The sequence below is a fragment of the Kogia breviceps genome, chromosome 18, assembly GCF_026419965.1.
Source record: "Kogia breviceps isolate mKogBre1 chromosome 18, mKogBre1 haplotype 1, whole genome shotgun sequence".
NCBI classification, from domain to species: domain Eukaryota; kingdom Metazoa; phylum Chordata; class Mammalia; order Artiodactyla; family Physeteridae; genus Kogia; species Kogia breviceps.
The window spans coordinates 56,382,233-56,404,832 of record NC_081327.1 but is presented as its reverse complement, the minus strand read 5'-3'; the positions used below and the strand labels follow the sequence as shown (position 1 = coordinate 56,404,832).

At 48.2% G+C, this 22,600-nt stretch overlaps 1 protein-coding gene across 7 annotated transcripts in view; it reads left to right on the top strand.

The window, feature by feature from the left end:
* C18H16orf95 (chromosome 18 C16orf95 homolog) overlaps positions 1 to 22,600 on the top strand; it is a 453,505-nt gene that overhangs the window by 68,104 nt on the left and 362,801 nt on the right. The window lies entirely within an intron of this gene.

Genomic DNA, 22,600 nt, shown 5'->3' with positions numbered 1-22,600 from the left:
ATCCAGTTCTTGCTACCACCCTAGAAAGTGGGTGACCTTGTTATCCCCATATAACAGCAGGGAAACTGAGGCACAGAGAGGGTAGGAACTCGCCCTGGGTCACACAACCAGAAAGTGAGGAAGCCTTGAGTAGGGTACATTGAGTTAATTGTACTGTTCTTTCTATTTTTGCATATGTTTTATTATTCCATAACAGAAAGTAAAGAAAGAATATATTTACTTACCTAAAGCGATACCACGTTTGGAAACCATTCAGTCAATATAAAAACTGAGTAAAACACAAAAGTTCCTCATTCTTCCAACTTGTTCCCCATCCAGGTAACAACTGTTTGAGAGTTTGATGTATATCCTTCTAGACTTCCCAACGTCTATATAAACAATCACATATATTTATACTATTTTACACAAATGGGATTATGCTATGCATACAGGTCTGCAACCTGCTTTTTTCACTCAACAATATATCATGGCCAATTTTTCATGCTGCACTCCATTTCTTTCTTTTTAATCTCACAGTATTCCTTTGTATGGATGTACCATAATTTATTTAACCATTCCCCTTGGGTAAACTTTTAGGTTGATTTGAGTCTTTTGCCATTACACGTCATGCTCCACTGAATGTCCTTGTGCGTGTATCTTGGAGCATTTGTGTCAGGATTTATGTTGCGTGAATTCCTAGAAGAAGAATTGCTGGACTGGGACATGTGCTGCCAGAATGCCCTCCACAAAGATGCTTCTCTGCCAGCAGGAATGGCGTGACCTGTGTCCCTGCTTTGCCTTAAAAACATTATTGATTTTTTTCCCCTGATCCTGTAGGCAATACATTCGTTTTGAAGGAATTTGGAAAATGCAGAAAAATGAAAGAAGAAAGTAAACATCACCATGTTTCCCCACTCCATTCCTATTGCTGTTTATTTAGATTGTTTCCGAGTTTTTGCTGTTGGAAGTCATGTGCAGTGACTGTCACTGTGTATAACTTTTGACCCACATTTTGCTCGTATCCTTAGATTTGGACAGCAGGAGTCATAGAGTAAAACCTTTTAGCTGATCTTGCACTACACTGCCAAAACAAATACGAGAATGTGTGTATGGATTTTGACTCCCACAAGCAATGTGATGGAGGTCCTGTCTCAGTACGTCTTGTCCAGTGTGGGGTACCCCCACTGGAGAGCTGTCCTTTCCTCTACTGCTCATTTGCAGGAAAAAGTTAGATTGTGCTCTTGCACTTTTTCTGCTTTTGTCCTGTAATGCTCAGTTAGGGTTGTGGGTTAGTTACTAACGTGGTTAACAACAGAGATCCTGACCTCAGGCTACCCGGGCTCACATCCCAGCTACGCCTTATGGGGCACATTTTTGGAGCCCCAGTTTCTCCTTTGCCGAATGGGGATATCAGTGTATTTATTTTGAAATGAGGTAATCATGGGAAGTGCTGGGGATAGGGTCTGAATGTGAGGTGTGTGATGACAATGATGCCGTGTGCAAGAACATGAGGTTGGAATTTGGAGCGTAGGATTTGGCTGAGAAGATGAGCCTTAAAAAGAGAAATTAGATGAGAGACAGGAACTCAGGGTTATATGAGAGGCGCCAATGAGGATATGGTAGGTGAAGATGAGGGAGTGTTCCCTGAGGACTTCCTGGCAGAGGTGGCAGTTGAACTGAGCCTTGAAGGATAAGCACAGGGAAGCAGGAGAATGGGGCTAGGCAGGAACATGAAGGATGGGGCGGCAGGGTGTGCTTCCCTTCCCCTCTTCAGCCTGTTGTGGCACATACCGGGCATCCATCACCCTAATGAGGGCCTCGGGGAGAGCAGGGTGGGGGTGGGAACCACCACACAACAGGAATAAAAACACTTGACTCCCTGGTGGTATTAATTCAGTCTCACCGGGCAGTTTTGTTTTGAATAATTAACTAACATAGCTGGGGAGATTTCATAACAAAGAGAAAAATATGGAAAAGTACTTTCCAGCAGGGAAAAAAAATGAGAAAATTTTTTCCAGTTCCATTAGCACCAGCAGGAATAAAGCTCATAAATGTTATACAACATCTCTGTTCCTTGGAGGAACTAGGAGTGAGTGTGTAAAACATGAAGAGTGGGCAGTGAGAAAACCGCATGACGGCTCTTCCACTCAGGCTGGCTTGGGGTCCAGGATCAACAATGCCATCCTGAGAAGTCTCCCAGCAGCTAAATATACCCACAGAGCTCGTCATGTGGCCAGGCGGCTTTCCCAGGATGGTGCTTGGGCAGGGGGCAGGATGGGGTTCCGCAAGGGAGGGAGGCTACACGCAGGACAGTGGTGGGCTTGCTGGTTCTGATAGCACCGGGGATGTTCACCCAGGGCCACGACCCCTAATGGGCAGAATGGGAAGGTTGACGAGGTCATGAGCAGAAATCACGGGGCACACAGCTGTTTTCTGGGGACATGAAGTGATTCGGTGAAGGGTGGCGGTCTGAGAGTGAGGGCCTGAGAGGAGCTTTCGGGTTCTTCTGTAAATTATGATGGTTTAGGGTGTCAGAGGACCCGCGGAGCTGGTCTCCAGGATTTAGTGTGGTTTTGGACAAATGCGTTAATCTGTTGAGTCTGTAAAGTGGGTATAATAATGCCCACCTCACAGCAATAATAACCACAGAAGGGGACTTATATTAGGTGCTGTTCTGGTTGACTAGTGCTGCGTAACGAACTGTCCTCACGCATAGGGGCTCAAGACAACAGCCTTCGGGTGAGCCTCATTATTCCACAGCCTCTCTCCACATAGTGTCTCATTCTCTAGGTCTCCTAGCACAGCTGTTCTCTCCAACAGGGTGGCCTGGATTTCCTAAGAGGAGACGCAGGCCTCCAAGGGCCAGGTCTTCCTGATACCTGGGCTCGAATGACCCAGACGTCACTTCCACTGGCCAAGCAGTCACAGGCTCTCCCGAGTCCTGGGAAGGAGGGCCTGTGCATACGAGGTGGGCAGAATTGTTGGGGGCCGTTTGGAGATCCCCTTGCACAGGTGCTTCTCAGCGGGGCTAAAACTCAGGGACAAGACTTTGGGAGCACAGCTGTGGTTAAATGCTGCAGTTTTGCCGTACTCATTCATAAATAACTGCTGCCCCCGCCATGCCCCTAGGGCCGCCCCCTCCAAACCTCCTCATGACACAGCGACTGAAGAGAAGCATTTGGCAGAGTGGGGGCTTCTGAGGCCCGTTCCAGTGCTTTCCATAGCCGGTGCCTATGGCTTAGTGGTGGGCAAACATTTTGCATATCACTCTACTCTCTCGTAATGCTCAGTAAATGGGCACTTCTTTCATTACTACGAATGTTGTTTTGTTCTTATTTTAAGAAGGGGACCCAGAGATTGTGCCTTTGAAAATAAGAAGTGCTAGCATTCTCCAGAAAGTCAGCAGGACTCATCTTCCCTTTTGGAAAAAGCCCTACTGGTCAATTAAGAAAATCAGTGCTTCCTACTGGGTTTTCTACTTGGTCAAGGAAATTAGGGCCTCATGCTGCAAACAGAGAGAAGGCAGGACGGCATCAACACAGAAGGGACGTCTGTACTGGCGGCGTCCCTCGGTTTTCCCCTCCCCAATGGCGTGCTCCTGGGCGAGCTGCGTGGTCCACACCTGGGCCTCGTCCCGGCCTTCCAGCCCATTTCCTGAGCTTGCTGACAGAGCCGTCTGCACAGCGCTCAGGCTCACATTCCAGGCAATCTTGACTGTGAGGCCGTATCTCCCGGCCCAATTTCAACAAACACAGACAGACCACCACAATCCAGCTCTCGATGTGGGGCTGGCACTGCAGCCTTGGCGATGGGGAGCGCGAATCGCTCGTGGCCAGGGCCGCAGATGTGGGCCTTCTGAGCAGCGCCAGCTCCACCAGCAGGACGCGGCAGCCTGGGGCGCGGCCGGCAGCCAGGGGCTGCAGGCCTTGGGGCCGAGAGCAGAGCTGAGCTGTCTGGGGGCATTGTGGCCTCTGCAAGTGCAGAGCGGGGTCCCTCCTCCCTGGCAGGGGTGAAGTCGCTCTGTCGGGGGAGCTCATCGGAATGTCGTGTCGCAGTGCTCTCTGTGATTCCCATGGCCGTGGCCCAAAAGCAACCTCCAGGCAGATGGGAAAATCTGCCTTTTTGTATGAACATGAAAAATTCTTTGAAGACTGCTCATCTCTGTGTCCTGTTTGGAAAAGTAGGAGGCCTGAGAAAATGGAAACCACCCGTTCCATTAGGGTATCAAGTCTAGAGTAGAGAAAGATGGAATTTGCGCCTTCCTTGGAAAGTTCACAAGAAGTAAACCTGTTTAGAGAGCGTTTCCTGTGGAGAATGGCTAATGCCTGGAATATATTACCAAAGGTCTCACGTTTTGAATATTTTTATAAAGAAAATAACCTCATAGTTTGGGGAGGGTGATCGTGTGTTGTTTTTTATGGGGAGTGTACATCATTTGTTTAACCCGAGTCCCCCCCCATCTCAAACATGACAGACATTGCTGACTGATCCCAGAGTTCCATCCCACCGACTTTACATTTGGCCTCAGAATCCTTCTTAGCACAGTTCTCCATTTCCAATCAGTAGACTTGAGTGGAGACCCTTTTGCCATCTCTGGACTCCATGATCCCACATTCGTTGTCATTTGTGAAGGAACACGTTAAACATCACAGTGTCCTCTAGTGACAAGCTGGAGCGCACCCCTGAAGAGTGCTACACCATTTACGCAGCCTCATAACATACCACACCCTGTGTCCCCATTTTACCACAAGAAAACTGATGAATAAGTTGGCCAGGGCCTGTCAGACAGTGAGTGGGTCTGGGATGGGGACCTGGGGTCCTCACCTCGCTGGTGCATTACCTTGTCACTTGAGGACACTCTCTCTAGATCATATTCCAGTTGTCTTGTAATTGTGCCAAAGGCAATGAATTTTGGTTTCAATTGTATTTTATTGGCTGTAATTTATTGTAAAATAAATTAATTGGCTTTAAGGAATTGAATTAACTTATTGTAAAATAATGGTATTTTACTGGTTTTAATTCATTGGCTTTAATAATGGTTAAACCGTTGGTTGGCACCTCAGGTTCATGACGGAAGGATGATGGATGAGAGTTCCTGTCTCCCTTGTTTTCAGCTCCTCAGCACTGGCTGGCATCCTACTTCAGAGTAAAATATCAGAACTAGTGTTCTTAGGCAGGCCGTCCTCTCCCGGGCTCCACTATTAGGGCCAATCTATTCAGAAACTTGGCACGAGGATGGTTAGGATGCAGCTGAGAACCACAGAGGCTTTTGTTGTACACTAACTTTCTTTTGTGGGATTTAAAAAATTACAGAAATATTGGCGAGCTGTCTCAGTAGCTCCAGGAATCAGAGGGAATTTAGGAAAAAAGTTTATTTGTGTAATGCTTGTTCCTAGGGGTTCCCTAGATGTGGGCACATCTCCAACCCAAGGATACGCATGGGTGAAGTGATAAATTGCATGCGTTTGAGTTTATGTAAACCAAATAAAAGTGCAGTTTTGTAGCTGTCTCTAAAATGTCCCACAGTGAAATGGTGAGAGGGCAGCTGCCGCCACTGTACCCTCCAGCCTCACCCTTCTCTTCCGACAGAGAGAACGTGGAGGGGTAGGAAGATCTTTGGAGATGGGCTCAGGCAGACCCAGGTTCAAATCCCACTCCTGCCAGGGAGCAACTGGGTGGCCTTGGGAACACTGACCTCTCTGAGCCTCAGTTTTCAAATCTGTGCAGTGGAACAGTGACTTGGATTAAATGAGATGACGGCTATAAAAACACCCAGCGTAGTGTGGATTAGATCTCAATATCGCTGTTATTTTTAAAAGGGTGATGGGATCCTACTGGAAAGGGAAATATTACGTGGAAAAGCATGTCTCCCTTCACACATGATAACGCTCCATGTGGTGCTTTGAGTGGAGAAGGTACTAAAAATCTCAGAGCACCTTGAGTTCTAGCCTCTGTTTCCACGAGAAACCAAATGCCATGAACAGCGATCACCTATTCTGTTTTCCCTTATTTCTTTCAAAGGAAAGTAGAAGTGATTCTTGTCCAAGGAAGGCCGCTGTCTTCATTTGCTGTGTGTGCTTCGGGGCTGTGATTGACTGCTGTCAGCTTTATCTAGATTGACTGCTGTCAGCTTTATCTATAACATTTACAAAATGGCTTTATTTTGGCTGAATTACCACTTTGTTAAGAACGATAGCTATGAAGCCCAAATACATCAGGTTGGAATTGTCAGGTCTGGTCCTCAGCTCCCCAGGCAGAGCCTCAGTTTTCTTATCTGTAAAATGCGCATAAAATACCTCCCTCAGAGTGTTGTCTTGAGGGTTAGTGCACGCTCATGGTACTTAGGGGGGTGAAGAGTCAAAGCCGATGTTAGGTCACGTTGCTCACGAGCAGCCCATCATATCCACGAAGGGGAAAAAGGGAAGTAACATTGTGCTGAAGTTTTAACAGAACATGTAAGGAAACTTGGCTGAGTACCTCCTTGAAGAGCAAGTTCTTTAAAGTCTTGATTGTCTGAAGATTCTCCCTGGAGGAGAAATTTCCAGTCTCTTTAATGCTGTCTGTGGGCTGCAACTGAGGATGAGAAAGTGGAAAGTGTTTTGAATGGACTAATGAGAGCCATAACTAACATCTGACGAGCAGTTTCTAGAAACACTTTAATTGTATTACCTTGCTGAATCCTAACAATGACTACATGAGGTGTGACTCTAGGGACCACTCTCCTAGTGTCTGCTTTACTGCACTCTGGGTTTGCAGAGACATTGTCCAAACTGCCTTTGTTCTGACTTGGCTGAGGATGGAGGGTAGGACTGCTATGTATGGTTGCTCAGGTTGTGCACTGCACAACCCTAAGGACCGCCATTTTCACCACAGATATCATAGATATGGGGGCTTAGTATGACACTTTTCATAATAAAATCTGGTAATAAAGTGATTTGTTCCAGCAAAAAGTATACTGTGACTATTTTCTGACAGATTGAGGAAGGGGTACCTTTTTAAAATTCACACCAGAGTTCTGTATGGGCTAGTAGTGGCACAGTTATTGGATGGCATCACTGCCTGCTTCTTCTGGAGGGAGGGAATGATATTCTAACAGGTAAAACCAGGATTCTTATATTATCTCTATTTCGGGCAGCAAAGTACCAACGATCAAGTATGACCTTGTTAGCAGGCATCCACAAGAGGCAGGGAGCGTGGTGGTTAAGAGCGGGGATCAGAGCCATTAGACCTGCCACCTACTAGCTGTGTGTCTTTGGACAACTTGCTTAACCTCTATGTGCCTCAGTTTCCAGTTCTGTAAAGTAGTGACAATGACATTACCTGTCTCAGAGGGCTGTGGTGAGTCTTAAATGAATTTATATATGTAAGCATGTAGAAAAGCCCCTAGCCTGCAGTAAGTGTTAGCTGGTTTTATTAAAGTGGCGGAAGCCCTTCCTCATAGAAGGATGGTCTCGAGAATATGAGCTGACCCCTGTTTTCACTCAGCTGCATTTTCATGGAGGGGGTGGGTTTACAGTTGGGACAACCTTCAGGAAGAAGACCAAGATATTTTAGCTTGTGCTCCTTGTTCAAAGGAATGATTCAGTACAATTCAGGCCCTGCCATCACTGCCTAACAACATTGACCGCACATTTTTACCACCTAGATCTTGCTGTAATTTTGTAGATGGAATTTTGTAAAGGGTTTTATCATGATCACTAAGTTTGCAGTATTTAAAAATAGATGTGCAAAAGATACACAGTGCAGGCTATAAAACACCCTCAAATGGTATTAAAATGGGAACGAATACATTCGTTTGGGTTTCAGCTGAGTTTATCTTGTGTTTCATTTTTTTTTTAACATCCAAAGAGCTGTAGAAGTAGGTTATTGAGTAGGAACTTGGCCAGACCAGGGCTCTATACCATGTGGGTACTTGTGAGCGCTGGCAAAGCCTTCAGAATTTGATCCTGATTGAAATGTAGTCATTTTCCCACCTGCAAAAACAGTTTTCTCCAGCAAACCTGGGGGTGCAGAGAGGGTTTATTCACTCCCACCCTCTCCAGCGTCGATCTTTCACTTTCCATTAGGCTCAGTGCCCTCATATCAATGCTTATATGATGGAACCCTTGGAGAATATTCAGTATGTTTGTTTGTGTTTCTAAACTTAAAAAAATGTTTGCCCTCGTGTTTCCTATCAGTCTGATGAATGAGTCATGTGAAATTGAAATCAACCTCTCTGGGGTCTTTCAGAACCCCCAGGACCTAGTAGGTCTTAACAAACTCTGTAAAATGTGTGGATGAATATATTTTGGCCTCTGCATGAAGAGGATGGACTTCAAGGTGGCAGGTCATAGACATTTGGTGGAGAGCTCAGAATGACAGGCATGAGCCAGGACCTAAAGAGTCAGGACGGAAGACATGGACATGGGCCAGCCCTGGCATCAAACCCATGACCTCCCAGCTGTGGGACAAGGGGCAGGTCCCATAACCTCTCTGAACCTTAGGTTTCACATCTACAAAATGGGAACAATGTTTTTACGTGTGCCTCTGCTGGTTTTTATGAGAGTGAAACGCGCAGATGCAGATGGAATGTGTAGGATTAAATGTGTCCGGTCGGTGCTCATCATGGGTTAGTTGTTGACGGCGATGATGCTGGTGATGACGAGGAGGTAGTGATGGTGGTGATGGTGGTGATGATGTATCTTTGTATTTTTACCTCTCGTTTAAAAAAGTATTCTCAAAATTCTTAAAGCTATTCTATATTTTCTTCCAAATGTTTTAATATTTTGCTTTTCATCTTTAGCATTTAGTGCATCTGGAGTTTATTTATGTCTATGAGGTAAGGTAGGGATTTAATTTTTGTTATAGGAATTCCTATATTGCCACATCTCCAAGAAGTTCTTTAGTTCTTTTTCTTTTCTCTCTCTCTCTCTTTTTTTTTTTTTTTTTTTTTTTTTTTTTTGCGGTACGTGGGCCTCTCACTGCTGTGGCCTCTCCCGTCGCGGAGCACAGGCTCCGGACGCGCAGGCTCAGCGGCCATGGCTCACGGGCCCAGCCGCTCCGCGGCACGTGGGATCTTCCCGGACCGGGGCACGAACCTGCGTCCCCTGCATTGGCAGGCGGACTCTCCATCACTGCGCCACCAGGGAAGCCCTTTTAGTTCTTTTTCCTTGGTCAGAATGAGCTTAAGTTTTAGATCTCTTTCCATCCTCTGGGAGACGAACTTGGCAGCAAGGTGATTTAGGATTTTATTGTTTTTAAGCTAAGGGAATCTTTCCACAGGTATGTCATTATTCAAGTCCACCACTAGATTATTCATCCATCCACCCATTTATCCATCCTTCCATCCATCCATTCCAAACTGCTTGTGAGTCAGTGTGTTCCTTCAGTCTGAATATTCATGTCCTTGTTTGATTTTGGAAAAACTTTAGGTGTTATTTCATCTAAAAGTGCTCATCTCTCATTCTCTGTTTTCTTCGTAAGGAATATTATTAAATATTTGTTGGAGCTTTTCAGTCTGTCTTCCATGTCTCTTAACTCCTCTTAATATTTTCCACCTCTTAATTTCTGAAAGTTGCATTCTATGTGATCTTTTAGCTCTATCTTCTTCTTTTTTTTTTTTTTTTTTTTTGTGCTATGCGGGCTTCTCTCTGTTGTGGCCTCTCCCATTGTGGAGCACAGGCTGCGGACGTGCAGGCTCAGCGGCCATGGCTCACAGGTCCAGCCGCTCCACGGCATGTGGGATCTTCCCGGACCGGGGCACGAACCCGTGTCCCCTGCATCGGCAGGCGGATTCTCAACCACTGCGCCACCAGGGAAGCCCCAGCTCTATCTTCTAATTAACTGATTTTCTTTTTCACTGGGTCTAATCTATTGTACTAGGCCAATAGAACAGGAACGGTCACATGTAGGACAGGGATATGATGTATAAACGGAAAACTTCAGTGCAAGCAAGAGCTTGGAGCCAGTCATGACTCGGAAAAAGAAGGAAGCCATGCCCACTTCCCAGGATCCTGGAGAGACAGGTTGGACATTGGTCCCTGCCACACATGTCATGGGAGCTGAGCCAGTGTCATTTGAGCTGGCATCTTGTTACCCTGGTATTTTCCAGAATTGTATGATGTTTGACTTAATGTTAATATCCAGATGTTTATTTTCATTTATGGCTCTTTGGGATTTTCTTGGAAAAAATGGTGGTTTAGAACCTTTCTGTGTTTGAGTAGTGGGTTGTCCTTGGAGAGCATGTTGACAAAAGCACCTGCCTTGGATTCCAAATTGGAACATCAACTTCAGAGATGTTTTGGGACGGAGGATTCCTGTTCAATACCCATTAAACTTGTGCCCCAGTACAAAGGCATAGGACTTCCCTTGGGGTATGCTGTGTGACTTGTCTGAGTAACTCTCCTTCTCTGAGCCTCAGTTTCCTCATCTGTAGAGTGGGGAGACTAATTGAGCTTTGCCTGCCTTCCAGGCATATACTGGGTGTCACATGACCTATAGATATAAATGTGCTTTGCGAACCGTAAAGTGTTTTGGATGCTTGTGAATCATGGGTAGGTGAGCTTTGTGGGGAACTTCTCTCCGTCAGATGCTTGTGTTTGGTGCTGGCTTTTAATCCCAAATGACCAAGGGAGGGGAGCCTTGAATGACAGTGCCATTCGAAACTCCTTTAAGAGGTCTATGCACTAAATTACAGGTTAGTTCTTATTATGCAACGGCTTGTGATGAGCCCTGTTTCTTTCGGGGCCCATCACTCACCACCTAGATGGGCCTGTGTGATCGTGTGCAGATCTTGAAGTGAGTGACATTACGTTGGGGGTGTGTGAGAAAGAAAGACGCCTTACAAGTTACAGACTCTAATTCTTCATTTCCATGATGAATAATAGTAATGATAATAGCTTCCATTTGCTGAGTGATACTGATGTACTCATCGCTTTACGTATATTAACTGCAAAGTAGGTGCTATCATTCCTGTTTTACAGATGAGGGTCTTGTGGCTTGGAAGTGTCAATGAGAAGGGACTTTCTCTAGGTTGTAAAGTTTGGAAGTGGCAGAACTGGGAATGGGATCCGTGCTCTCTGATGCTGAAGTCCGTGTTCCCTTTAGGACACCATGCTGGCTTAGATCTGGCTTTTGTTTTTAGCCAGCCAACCAGTCGACTAATCAACCAGTTGATGAACAACCACCACCCAACCAATAACAACCATCCTAATAAACGGTCCATCAACTAACCATCCATCTCTCCATATAACCAACCAACCAACCAACCTGTCATTAGCAACCATTTACCCAACCAATAACAACCAACCAAAAATAAGTCAATCAACTAACCATCCATCCAACCAACCAACCAACCAGCCAACCAATGAACAACCACCCACTCAACCAATGACAACCAACCAGTAATGAGTCAACCAGCCACCAACCAACCAACAGCGTGTGTTGCTATCAGTCCTCTGGTCATCAGTGAACTTTGGGGTGGAGAGAACATATTGCCTCATCCTTAGGGAACTGCCAGTCTGTGGGAAAATGAGGACCACTGTCCTGCTCATCATACCACCAACAGTTGTTGGTTCAGCATCTGCCTCCTCAGCTGGCTTAGAACTTCTGTAGGGTGGGGGGGAGGGTGGCTTGGTTGTACTTGCATCCCTAGAGCCCAGAACAGGAGCAGCACATCGCTGGCTGGGACGGAGCTGGTGGGGACTCCGTACGTATCACACACACACACCGGGGGACAGTTCAGAGCACTGTGAAATGAATGAAGGAGGCCGATTAGAAGTGGCTCAGGGGGTCAGATCCGTCCCAGAGGGCTGTGTAAAGGAAAGGTCAGATGATCCTCGGGTCTGGAGAGTTACCTCTCGGGTGTAAGCAGAACACACACTTCCGTGGAAGCTGCCTTGAGCTGAGCACTCACTGGGCTCCATTCTGGACGGGGAGCATGACGTGGCGGGAAGAGCCTTGGATTGGGGTCAGGGGTCTGAGCCCAGCTGAGCCACTAACACCTTGGGTGGCCTTGGACCGCTGGCCTCAGTCCCCCCTCCACCCCCACTCCCTCATTTTATGGACAAGGCCGCCGAGGCCCTAAGACCTGAGTTCGCCCCTCTCTAAAGCCCCTTCTAGCTGTGGCATTTCCAGTCTTTTCTGGCTCCTCATTAACAGAATATTTTCATTTTCCAGTCTGCATTCCAGCTTCCTCCCGTGAGCCTCGACCCCTCTAGCAGGGGAGCGGGCACTGTGTGAAATTCTCTGAATTGCACTTGGGGGAACCTTGCCCCATCTCCAGCTGAAGGGGCCAGAGGCTAATTGGCAGGCCTGGCCGCATCCTGTATCAGCCCCATGGACATGCACGCGGGCCTGGGAGCCGGGCGCTGCCGGGAAATGCGTGCTCCTTCTCTCTCTATCTGTTACAGGCCCCGCGGTTCACGTCTGCTCGGAAATTGGGTAAGTGTTTTCTTACCCAAACTTGAGTAACCGCCGTTGAAATGTATGGTTGGAAAGTCTTGGCTCTCAGAACAGACCACACCGTGACTCGCCCAGTGAAACTCAATGCCCTGGGCTTATTCGGTTTTACCTACGACACCGCTACAGGAAGAAATGGGTTTGGAGGGGATGAATATCTTTCCATCCATTTCTGAAAGCTTTTATTAATTGGAGGAAGGCAGAGGGGTGTTGGTGTAGCTCTGCTTTTAGCCTGGACCTGGCCTCTGGTGCAGGGGCAGGAAGAAGGCCCGAGAGACAGGGAAGGAGCATCCCTGGGGCCTCTTGGCCTTGGAGGCTGGCGGCGGCTGCCTGATGCATGTGTCCAGTGGGAGCTGGAATCAACGAGGGTTCCAGCCGGGCCCACCATGTCTTGTGCCACATTCTGGCAGGCTTCTCGTCAGCCAGTGCGGGCCCCATTTTTAATCAGCCTCTTTTTCCCGCACAAGCCAAGAAAAAGCTGTAAAGTCAAAAGAACGCTGGCATCTGTTCCCGGCCTCAGAACAGAGCAGATATTGTCCTGGCCTTCCAGTCCTCTGCGGCCCTCATTCTAGTCGACCACACAAATGGTTCCAATCAGTTTCCAGAGGCTCTCTGTGGTGTTTTAGGATGTTTGCTTGCTGTGTTCTAGGGTCAGTGACCCTCCAACCTGGAAAGTCACCTTCCCACCCACCCTTCCTGCTGACACAAAACGGAAGATCAGGTGTGAGTTGGACGTGTGTGTGTGTGTGTGTGTGTCTGTGTGTGTGTATGTGCGCGCATGCCCAAGGAGACACCCAGGAGAGGCTGTGGAGCCTCTGGATTATTCGTGGAATGTCCATGTGTATGCTTCTCTCCTTGGAATGCGGGAAACACAGGGCCTGCAAGACCCATCTCAGCTCTCTTACTTGTTGATGGGGCCATGCCCACCTTTCCACCTTGACCCCGGGGGCCCGACCTTTCCTGTCTGAACCCTTTTTGAGGCTGACAATGGCTGTGTCACTCACCCTCTGCAGAGGACACAGGGCCTCACACCTGTTTTCCTCCTTTATCAGAGAGTGTCAAATCTAGAAGCTTTTTATGACAGGCTTCCAGGGAGCAGATTAGCAAGGTAGAGGGAATGAGCGTCTCCTCGCTGCCCAACAAAGTTGCATTTGTTGGTAGAGCGGCAACCTGGACTTGGGAATCAAGTCCTGCAGCAGAGGACTGGCCTCCCTGCCCCACACGGCAGAAAGAGCCGTCTGTGCAGGAACACAGGCCTTCTCAGCGCCCCTTTCCAGATATGAGACTTAAAGTCTGCTCTGTTTCTTTCCAGTGATGGAAATGAATCTGGAGGACCCCTCGTGGTGGGACAGGCATAATTGTGACTTGCTGAAGGCCGACTGGCTGCCAGGCACTGTGTTAAAGATCTCGTGTTAACGTCTTTTTCTAGTGTTGAAGGCACTTCCTTTTCTGTTGGGGAAAGGAACTGTAAACCCTGATTTCCCGCAGTGTGTTCAGCCAGGAGAGGGTAACTGGAGGGGCACCGAGGCCCTGGTTCCCTTGCCCTTCCTCCCGCATCCCATCCCCATCATCAGCCCGGCTGCTCTGTCGTCTCAGGGAGCTGAGGCTCTCCCGTGTATTTGGAGGTGTCAAGCAAATGCACCCATGACTCCCAGCATTGAGACTGTGTGAGGAGAGAAAGGTCAGAATTCTTCTTCTTTTTCTTTTTTAAAAAATCTTTGGCTGCTTTGGGTCTTCATTGCTGCACAGGCTTTCTCTAGTTGCAGCGAGCGGGGGCCACTCTTCGATGCGGTGTGTGGGCGTCTCACTGCAGTGGCTTCTCTTGTTGCAGAGCATGGGTTCTAGGTGTGTGGGCTTCAGCAGTTGTGGCATGCGGGCTCAGTAGTTGTGGCTCGCGGGCTCCAGAGCGCAGGCTTGGTAGTTGTGGTGCACGGGCTTAGTTGCCTGTGGAATCCTCCTGGACCAGGGATCGAACCTGTGTCCCCTGTATTGGCAGGTGGTCTCTTAACCACTGTGCCACCAGGGAAGCCCCAGAATTCTTCACTGCATCTGTCACAGGTGGGCCTCTGGAACTAGATACTGAGACAGGTTGGGTAAAATACTTTTTTGGGGGATTAATACTTTTGAAAGGAAGGCAGAGGAAGCAGGACTGGGTAGAGGAAGAAGCTGAACTTCGATGTGGCCTGGCAGAGCCTGGGCCAGTTTGATGGGGCACTTGGAGTGAGGACTGTGAGTCAGAGTGTCTGTCGGCTTAAATGCCCAGCCCTTATACCCACGCCTCTGGGAGGCTTGCTTGGCCGGGCAGCTCTGCGCAGCTGGGACAGACATGAACGGACTGACAGCTAGCTGACCACACTCCCTACCCCTGGGGACCGGAACACAGATTTATTCTAGACCAGCACTTCCTAATTGTGCCCTAGGACCCTGGGAGTTCAGTGAAGGTGAGAAAGAAGGGCCTGTGAGTGGTTTCAAAATTCAAAACATGTGTCTTTATAACTGAAATGAAACCACAGACAAAAGTTGTCTTTGCCTTGCTCAGACTTGATGAGCAGATGCTGGCAGCGTTGGGCTGCACAACTGCAGACGTGTCGAGGGTGGGGCTTGGGGCCAGTCACTCACCCACCACTTACCCACTCTCCCTTGACCAGACTCCAGTCAGGCGCCTCTGAGCACTTTTTCAACAAGGCCTCATCCTTGGGCACGTCCTCAAGAGCCCAGTTTTAGCAAGAAGCCTGCTAAGTCGGTTTAGCCAGAATCGCCCACCTTTGATTTCTGACCACCCGAGCTCCTCATCCCCCCGCTCCCTGGTGACGTCTGAACCCCTGGGCTGCCTTCAGCAAGAATCCTGTTGGGTCTGGTTAGCCAGTCTCCCTCATCCATCCCTGATGCTTCCTACTATGAATGTTCCATCTATTGGCACTGGCTATAAATTCTCACTTTTCATTGTTGAATTCAGAGTTGAACCCAGTCTCACTTTTCATTGTTGAATTCAGAGTTGAACTCAATCTCTTTCTTTCCTCCTGCAAAATCTCATTGCAGTGGACCCTGCACCTATTTCAACAGTGTTGAATAAAGGCTGCCTCACCATTTTAACAAGGGTCATGAGTGGCTTTTTTCTTTAACATCATCATCACCACCTTTTTCACTATCACTGTCATCATCCTCATCATCATGGGAGGATGGATTAGACACCTTCTGTGTACCGAGGTAAAACTATGTCCCGGAGGGCTGAAGTCACAGCTCACTTTGACAAAGACCTATCTGACAGCACTGTCAACAGCTGGTTATTACCTGTTCCCTGAAAGGCCTCGAGTAGCAGGGCAGATAACAGAAATGATTGGCATTTGGGGATGTGAGGAAATATGGCGTGGTGAGCTACGATGAACTGCCTGAAGATAATGAAGTTCAAAGTTTTACCAAACAAAGTGATGGCCCAGAAAACCCACGTGAGGGGTGAATCCAGCCCAAAGGTCCCTAGTTTGCACCCACTGGCCTGGAGGGTTCTTTTCTTCAGATTCAGTGAATTTCCCAAGCCTGGACAAAGAGACACAGATAGCCATTTGTCGAGGATGGGAGGCCACGGGCTGTAGTGGGAAGGTGGTGGTTTCGGAGTCAGAAGGTTTGGGTGTGAGTCCCAGACTGCAGCGCTGGCCACGTCGGTCAGTCAGGGTCTCTGAGAAACGGCAGCCGAGTTAGTCGGCGCCTCGCCGCCCTCAGCTGCCGACAACAGAGGAGGGCGCTTGGCTCTGTGCCCAGCACTCAGGAGAGGTTCACTGTGACCCTAACTGGCTTAGGGAGTTAGTGGCTAAGACAGTGGAGGTTCCTGCACTCCTCCTCCTCCTCCTTGTACACCACATGCACTCACACACTCATTCACTCTCCCCCACACACACCACTTTCAATCCTGCAGCTCCCGTCGCCTGCCTAATCCCAGAAACACCCCGTGGACCACCTTGACATGCGTTCCTGGGAGATCATTTCCTTCTTCTCCAGAAGATGCGTCATGATATCAGTTAAGAAGAATGAACTCAACGCAGCGGCTCTCTGGGGCTAAACTCTGACCCAGGGTCTGCTGCCGCTGGGCTTTCTGAGTAAGCAGGCCTACCCCAGCATACCTTGCTTCAGGCCACCCAGTCTTTCCCTCCCCGGCAGGAAGCCTGTGGGTGGGCTCCCTCCCATCGGGCTGCCAGAATGGGGAGGCTCCTGCCCAAGATTTTAACCCTTTCTTGTAATGGAAGGGCCAGGGAGGCAGTGTCTCCTCTCGTCCACAGCTGCGGTGGACCCCAGCCTCTCTCCTGGAGGCGGGTAAGAGGCCAGCTTCTCGAGATCTGCAGGAAATGGTCCACTTGCTTGGTGCATGCAAGCCCTATGTAGATGCCAGCTGAATAGATGCTTCCCCTAAGGAGCAGGCTGTCCACGCCTGGACCTCCCAATGCCCTGGGCATGCAGTGGCCATCTGCTGATTTTGCCCACTCTGCACCCATCTCCGCTTTGTTCCTCCCCAAGGAATCACCTTCCCTCCACCCCCGGTCCACTTGACTGCAGGAGCATAGGACCCAGGCTCAGCAGTGAGAACACCCTTTCCACCCTTTCTGACCACGGTGACTGATTCAGAGATGTCGTATGACCCAAATGTATCTAGTGAGAGCCCTCCAGGAGTCTTCTGCTGGAAGGCTTCTGCAAAGGAGACGCTCCCTTTGTCCTGGGGTTGTCAGGCTGTGATGATTTGGACGTGAGGCTGCCTGAATCTCCTTGCCATCCCTGTGGGAGAACCTACCCAAAATGAAACCTGGAGCAGAGGAAAACAGCAGAGGGAAGGAGGGAGACCAGGACCTGGGGACACTGTGTGAGCCTCCTGGTCCATATTGACTGCAGCACAGACTCTCTAGTTAGGAGAAGCAAGTAATCCCCTTGTTTGGCGTGAGCCAGCTTGAGATGGGCCTCAAGTGTTAATTAATACAGGTCACAGGTTGTGGGGCGCTTACAAATCTACTTAAAATTGCTTACAAGTCACTTAAAACCAGAAGTTTATAATGATAGCAACAACAGTCACAATAGATGGCATTCACTGAGGGCTTTATTGTATGCCAGAAATTATACAGAGGATTTTAAATATTTTTCCTGAGTAAATCACTAAAACTATCCTGTGCTGTGCACACTCTTCCTATCTCTGTCATCACCATCATCCTCATCGTCAGCATCGTCAGCACCATCATCATCTCCAAGATCAAGCTTTGCACACTCCCAGAAGCATGCATTCTATTTTACCCTCTGCTCCTTTGCTCTGACAGCCTTTTTACCCTGATGCCCTCTTTTCATGTGGGAGGTGGTAGAGGGAGTGGGTCCAGACTGGGGCTCTGGGATTAGGCTGCCTGGGTTCGCCTGTTAGGTATTAGCCGCGTCTCCTGGGCAGGTGGTTTAGCTTCCCCGGGTCTTGGTGAGCTTGTCCGTGCGATGGGAATGATAGCAGGATTCTGCTCTGAGTGTAGATGTTGACTTTCACATTTTCGAATCTGGTGTGCACAGCTGTGCCTTTCCCTGTTTCTCTATAATCAAACTTCTCTCTTGAGATCCCGTTTCCACTGTGTGCTTGAAGATCCAGTGTGCCGGTTCCAAGGAACTCAGTCACACCGAGTTTAAGACTCTCATGTTGGAGAGTCAGTTTCCTCTGCATCCGTTCTCTTCTCTTTCCCAAGGGGATCTAAGTTCATGCCAGGGCTTATGTGTCCTTTTAGCATAAGGGGTGGGCACCTGGTCCGTGTGTCATTCTGTGTCCTTGTTGGCTTTTCCTAAATGTAACTGCTGAGGGATTTTGAAAATTGAGGTGACGTTCACATTACACAAAATCAACCATCTTAAAGTGTTAAATTCAGTGGAATTTTGTACATTCCACGTTGTACAGTCATCACCTCTATCTAGTTCTGAAACGCTTTTGTCACCCCAAAAGGAGACCCAGTACCTTTAAAAAGTCACTCCCTGTTTCCTCCTCTCCCCAGGCTCTGGCGATCACTAGTCTGCTTTCTATGTCTGTGGATTTACCTCTTCTGGACAGTTCATATAATGGAATCACGCTGCTGTTTGTGATGGGCTTCTGTCAGCATAATGTTTTCGAGGCTAATCCACATTGTAGTATGTGTCAATACTTCATTCCTTTTTATGACTGATTTCTATTCTATTGTTTGGATAAATCACATTTTATGTATCCATTCTGCTAATGGACATTTGGGCTGTTGCCACCTTCTAGCTACTGTGAATAATGCTGCCATGAACATTTGTGTACAACTTTTTTTTTTTTTTTTTGCGGTACGCGGGCCTCTCACCGTTGTGGCCTCTCCCGTTGTGGAGCACAGGCTCTGGACGCGCAGGCTCAGCGGCCATGGCTCACGGGCCCAGCCGCTCCGCGGCATGTGGGATCTTCCCGGACCGGGGCACGAACCCATGTCCTCTGCATCGGCAGGCGGATTCTCAACCACTGTGCCACCAGGGAAGCCCTGGGTACAACTTTTTGTTTCAATTCTTTTGGGGTATATACCTAGGAGTGAATGACTGGTTATGTGGTATTTCTATGTTTAACTTTCCGAGGGACTGCCAAACTGTTTTCCACAGTGACTGAGTCATTTTACATCTCCACCAGTAATGTATAAAGGTTCCTGTTTCTCCACATCTGCTGAGGTTCTTTTCCATATTCTGTTTTGTAACCATTTAAAATCCACATATCTGTGCTCAGCTGATTTCCTTAATCCTTACTGGATTCACGGGCTCCTTGGGCTGCTAAGTACAGTTGTATAGGTTGTATACTGCACAATCCAAGGCACCACTCATGTAATAGTCATTGTAGATTTGTATATTTATTGTGTGAGTTTTGCAGAAAGTGGCAGCAAAGTATCTTGGGGAAGGGATATCTTTTTCACATTTGCAGAGGGGTGCCATCTGGGGCTAGCTGTGGTGCTGTGCAGCTAGACCCTCTAGATCTCCAGCCCCACTGCTCTTTCCCCCCTCCTACAGCAGCTGGCCTGGAGCCTGCACCTCTAGCCAACACTCCATCTTGCTGTCCTGGTACCCCCATGCCAATGACTATCATAGCACATACCCCCACTCCCTCCCCCTTTTCCCGTAGCACTTGGTTCATAGCTCTGATTAAAAGTTCAGGAAAGGATTTTCATCCCTACTGGTTTTGCTTAGAGAAGAAATGCTTTTAAAACCTCGTTAGCCCCTCTCTAATTCCCCTCAGTCAGCAAGGGGAGACCACACATCCCTGGGGAACTAGCACATTCTCGGAAGTGATCTAATTTGACTGTCTCAGCAACCTTGCAAGCAGGAAAGGATTTCTGTACCCACTTTGCAGACTAGAAAATGAGGCTCAAAAAGTGAAATGCCTCCCAGCGAGGAATACTGATCACAAGGAATGTTTATTGAGTGCCTGCCATAGGCTAATGCTGTTGTAAGGATTGGTGTTCATTTATCTATCTATGTAGTGAGTATTATCCCCATTTCACTGATGAGGAAATTTGAGGCACTGTGAGGGTGGGTGATGCCCCTGGGGTCTGACTGCTACAAAGTGCAGACCCTGCTCTCCTAACTTAAATGTCAGCTGATGGATCACTCTTGGGAGGGTGAGGTGTTGAGACACCATGGAGAAGTTCAGTTTTATTTTAGGTGCTAAGCTTAGCGTCCAAATGTAATTTTAGTTCCAGTGTGGAGCCCTCGGCTGGGTTCCTGCTTTTTTTTTTTTTTTTTTTTTTAACATCTTTATTGTAGTATAATTGCTTTACAATGGTGTGTTAGTTTCTGCTTTGCAACAAAGTGAATCAGTTATACATATACATATATCCCTATATCTCTTCCCTCTTGCGTCTCCCTCCCTCCCACCTTCCCTATCCCACCCCTCTAGGTGGTCACAAACCACCGAGCTGATCTCCCTGTGCCATGCGGCTGCTTCCTACTAGCTATCCGCCCTATGTTTGGTAGTGTTTATATGAAAGAATGTTGTAAGTCAATTCCTGAATGTTTGGTGAGCATAACTGACACAGAGGGAAAGATGCATCTGGTCTGGATAATAAACTGGGACTCTTACTGGTTCTGAATTTTGTGGCAATATTATCTATTTTTATTTCCTAGCAAAATTGTACTCTGACAAGCTGGCGAAATGCAGCATACCGAATCTTATGATTTGAGGCTTTTTACACCAAACTCCCGCTCTTGGTTTCCTAGGGAGCATGTGAGTGGGTGTCTCAGAGGTCTACTTAGTGAGACCCACCAACTGTTAGGTGCAGAGTGCTTGCTTGCCCAGGCTCCCCTGACCCTGAAGTGACCCTGGAAATTGGGGATCGTCACTCATCCAACCAAAATGCAGTGTGTGCGCTGTGTATTGGGTCCTGGTGTATAGACAGAGTGGAGGTGAGATGACCAGGATTCTGCTTTCCTGGTGCTTGCATTCTCGTCTGGAAGACAACAGCGCTCTAGAGAGGACAGAGACGATCCAAGTAGTGACAAATGCCTGGTGGAATTCAACAGGACACTGTGATACAAAGTGACTTGGGTGGGAGTTTACTTTGGATGGGAAAGTGCCTCTGAGGAGGGGGCATTTTGCAAGAAAACTTCTGGGACAGGAAGGAAACAGCTGTGAGAGCCTGGGAAGAGCATCCGCAGAAAAGAGGGAACAGAATGTGTGAAGCACTGTGACGTGGCAAAGAGCTTGTCCTGTTATCCCCATTTTACAGATGAGGACACTGAGGCTCAGAGAGGTGAGGCAGTGAGGTCCAGGCTTGGACTTAGGTTTTCTGTTTCCAAATCCAGGGCATTCTATTTGACCTCAGGCTGCCTTGCTGATGGTCTGAACCGCAAGTTCTATGGTCCAGATGCAGCCCCGCTGAAGGCTTTAACCTTCATGGGGTTCAGTCTGAGGATTACAGAGCACTCTTCAGAGGGCACTGAGGAAGGGAGGGGTTACGTGGTCAGGACTGGCATCCTTTCTCACGGACAGGGGACTACAACTACTCAGGGTGTTGGTACATTAAGATTTTTCATCTCATTGAATGAAGTTGTGTTATCCCCTGGGCCCTGGGGACACTCTTCCAATCAGGGTGAAGAGAGCAGTTTTTTCCAACTCAACATCCCTTTCTTTTTCCGGCCACTCAAGCAGAGGCACCGCCCAAGGGTTGTTTGGACAAACACGGGGATGGAACTTTTGGCTCTGACAGTGATGGGGAGGGACCAGGAATACAAATGTCCTGCAGTGCGTGTGGTCAGTCTGTACATCGAGACCCATCTCACCACTGTGGCGGGCTGAGGACAAGCGATGTGTGGGGATTTACCCAAAGTCTGCCTTTGAAGCACGTTTGCTGCAGACTTGGAGTCTCGGAGCCGCCTTGGGGTTAACAGTGCCCTGGCTGAGAACTCAACAATCGCGGGAGGGAGCGAAGCCCTGAGACCTCTGGTCAGGCTCAAATTTCCTGTTTCTGGTAGAACTTCCCCCTCACCGGGTTTGCTTGGGTTTCTCCTCCATGCTGTTAAGATTCCTTGGGCTGTATAATTATTACCTCATTCTAGGTTCAGGACTAAATGGGCTGAATGGGAGAATCATGGTTATGCGATTTCCAACAAATGTGAATTTTCTCCATTTTGCACGAGGAGGATCTGTCCCCCTTCCCTGGACACCAGCCGATGCAGAGCCAGGGTCCTACTGCTCTGATTGGAGTCACATGGTTTGGGAGATGTGTTTCTTCATTAGCACAGGGTCTAGGGTGGGGGGCCACAGAGCTCTAACACCCATCACTCCTTCCTACCTTTTTATTTTTTTAAGTGAACATAGGCTAAAATTGACTTTCTCTTTGTTGTATGGTCCTATGAGTATTAACACATGTATAGATGTGTGTCATCATCATCGCAATCAAGATACAGGGCAGCTGCACCACTCCAAATATCTCCCTCATGTACCCCTGCGCAGTCACACCCTCCCCTCATCGCCAGCCCCTGGAAACTCCTGGTCAGTCCCCATCACGAGAGTTTTGTCCTCTCCCAGAGTGTCATATCAATGGAATCATAGAGAATGGAACCTTAGAGCCTGGCTCCTTTCACTCAGCACAATGCCTTTGAGATCCAGCCAAGCCGTTGCATGTATCAACGGCTCCTCTTTTTTCTTTCTGAGTGATATTCCATGGTTTGGATGGACCGTGATTTGTTT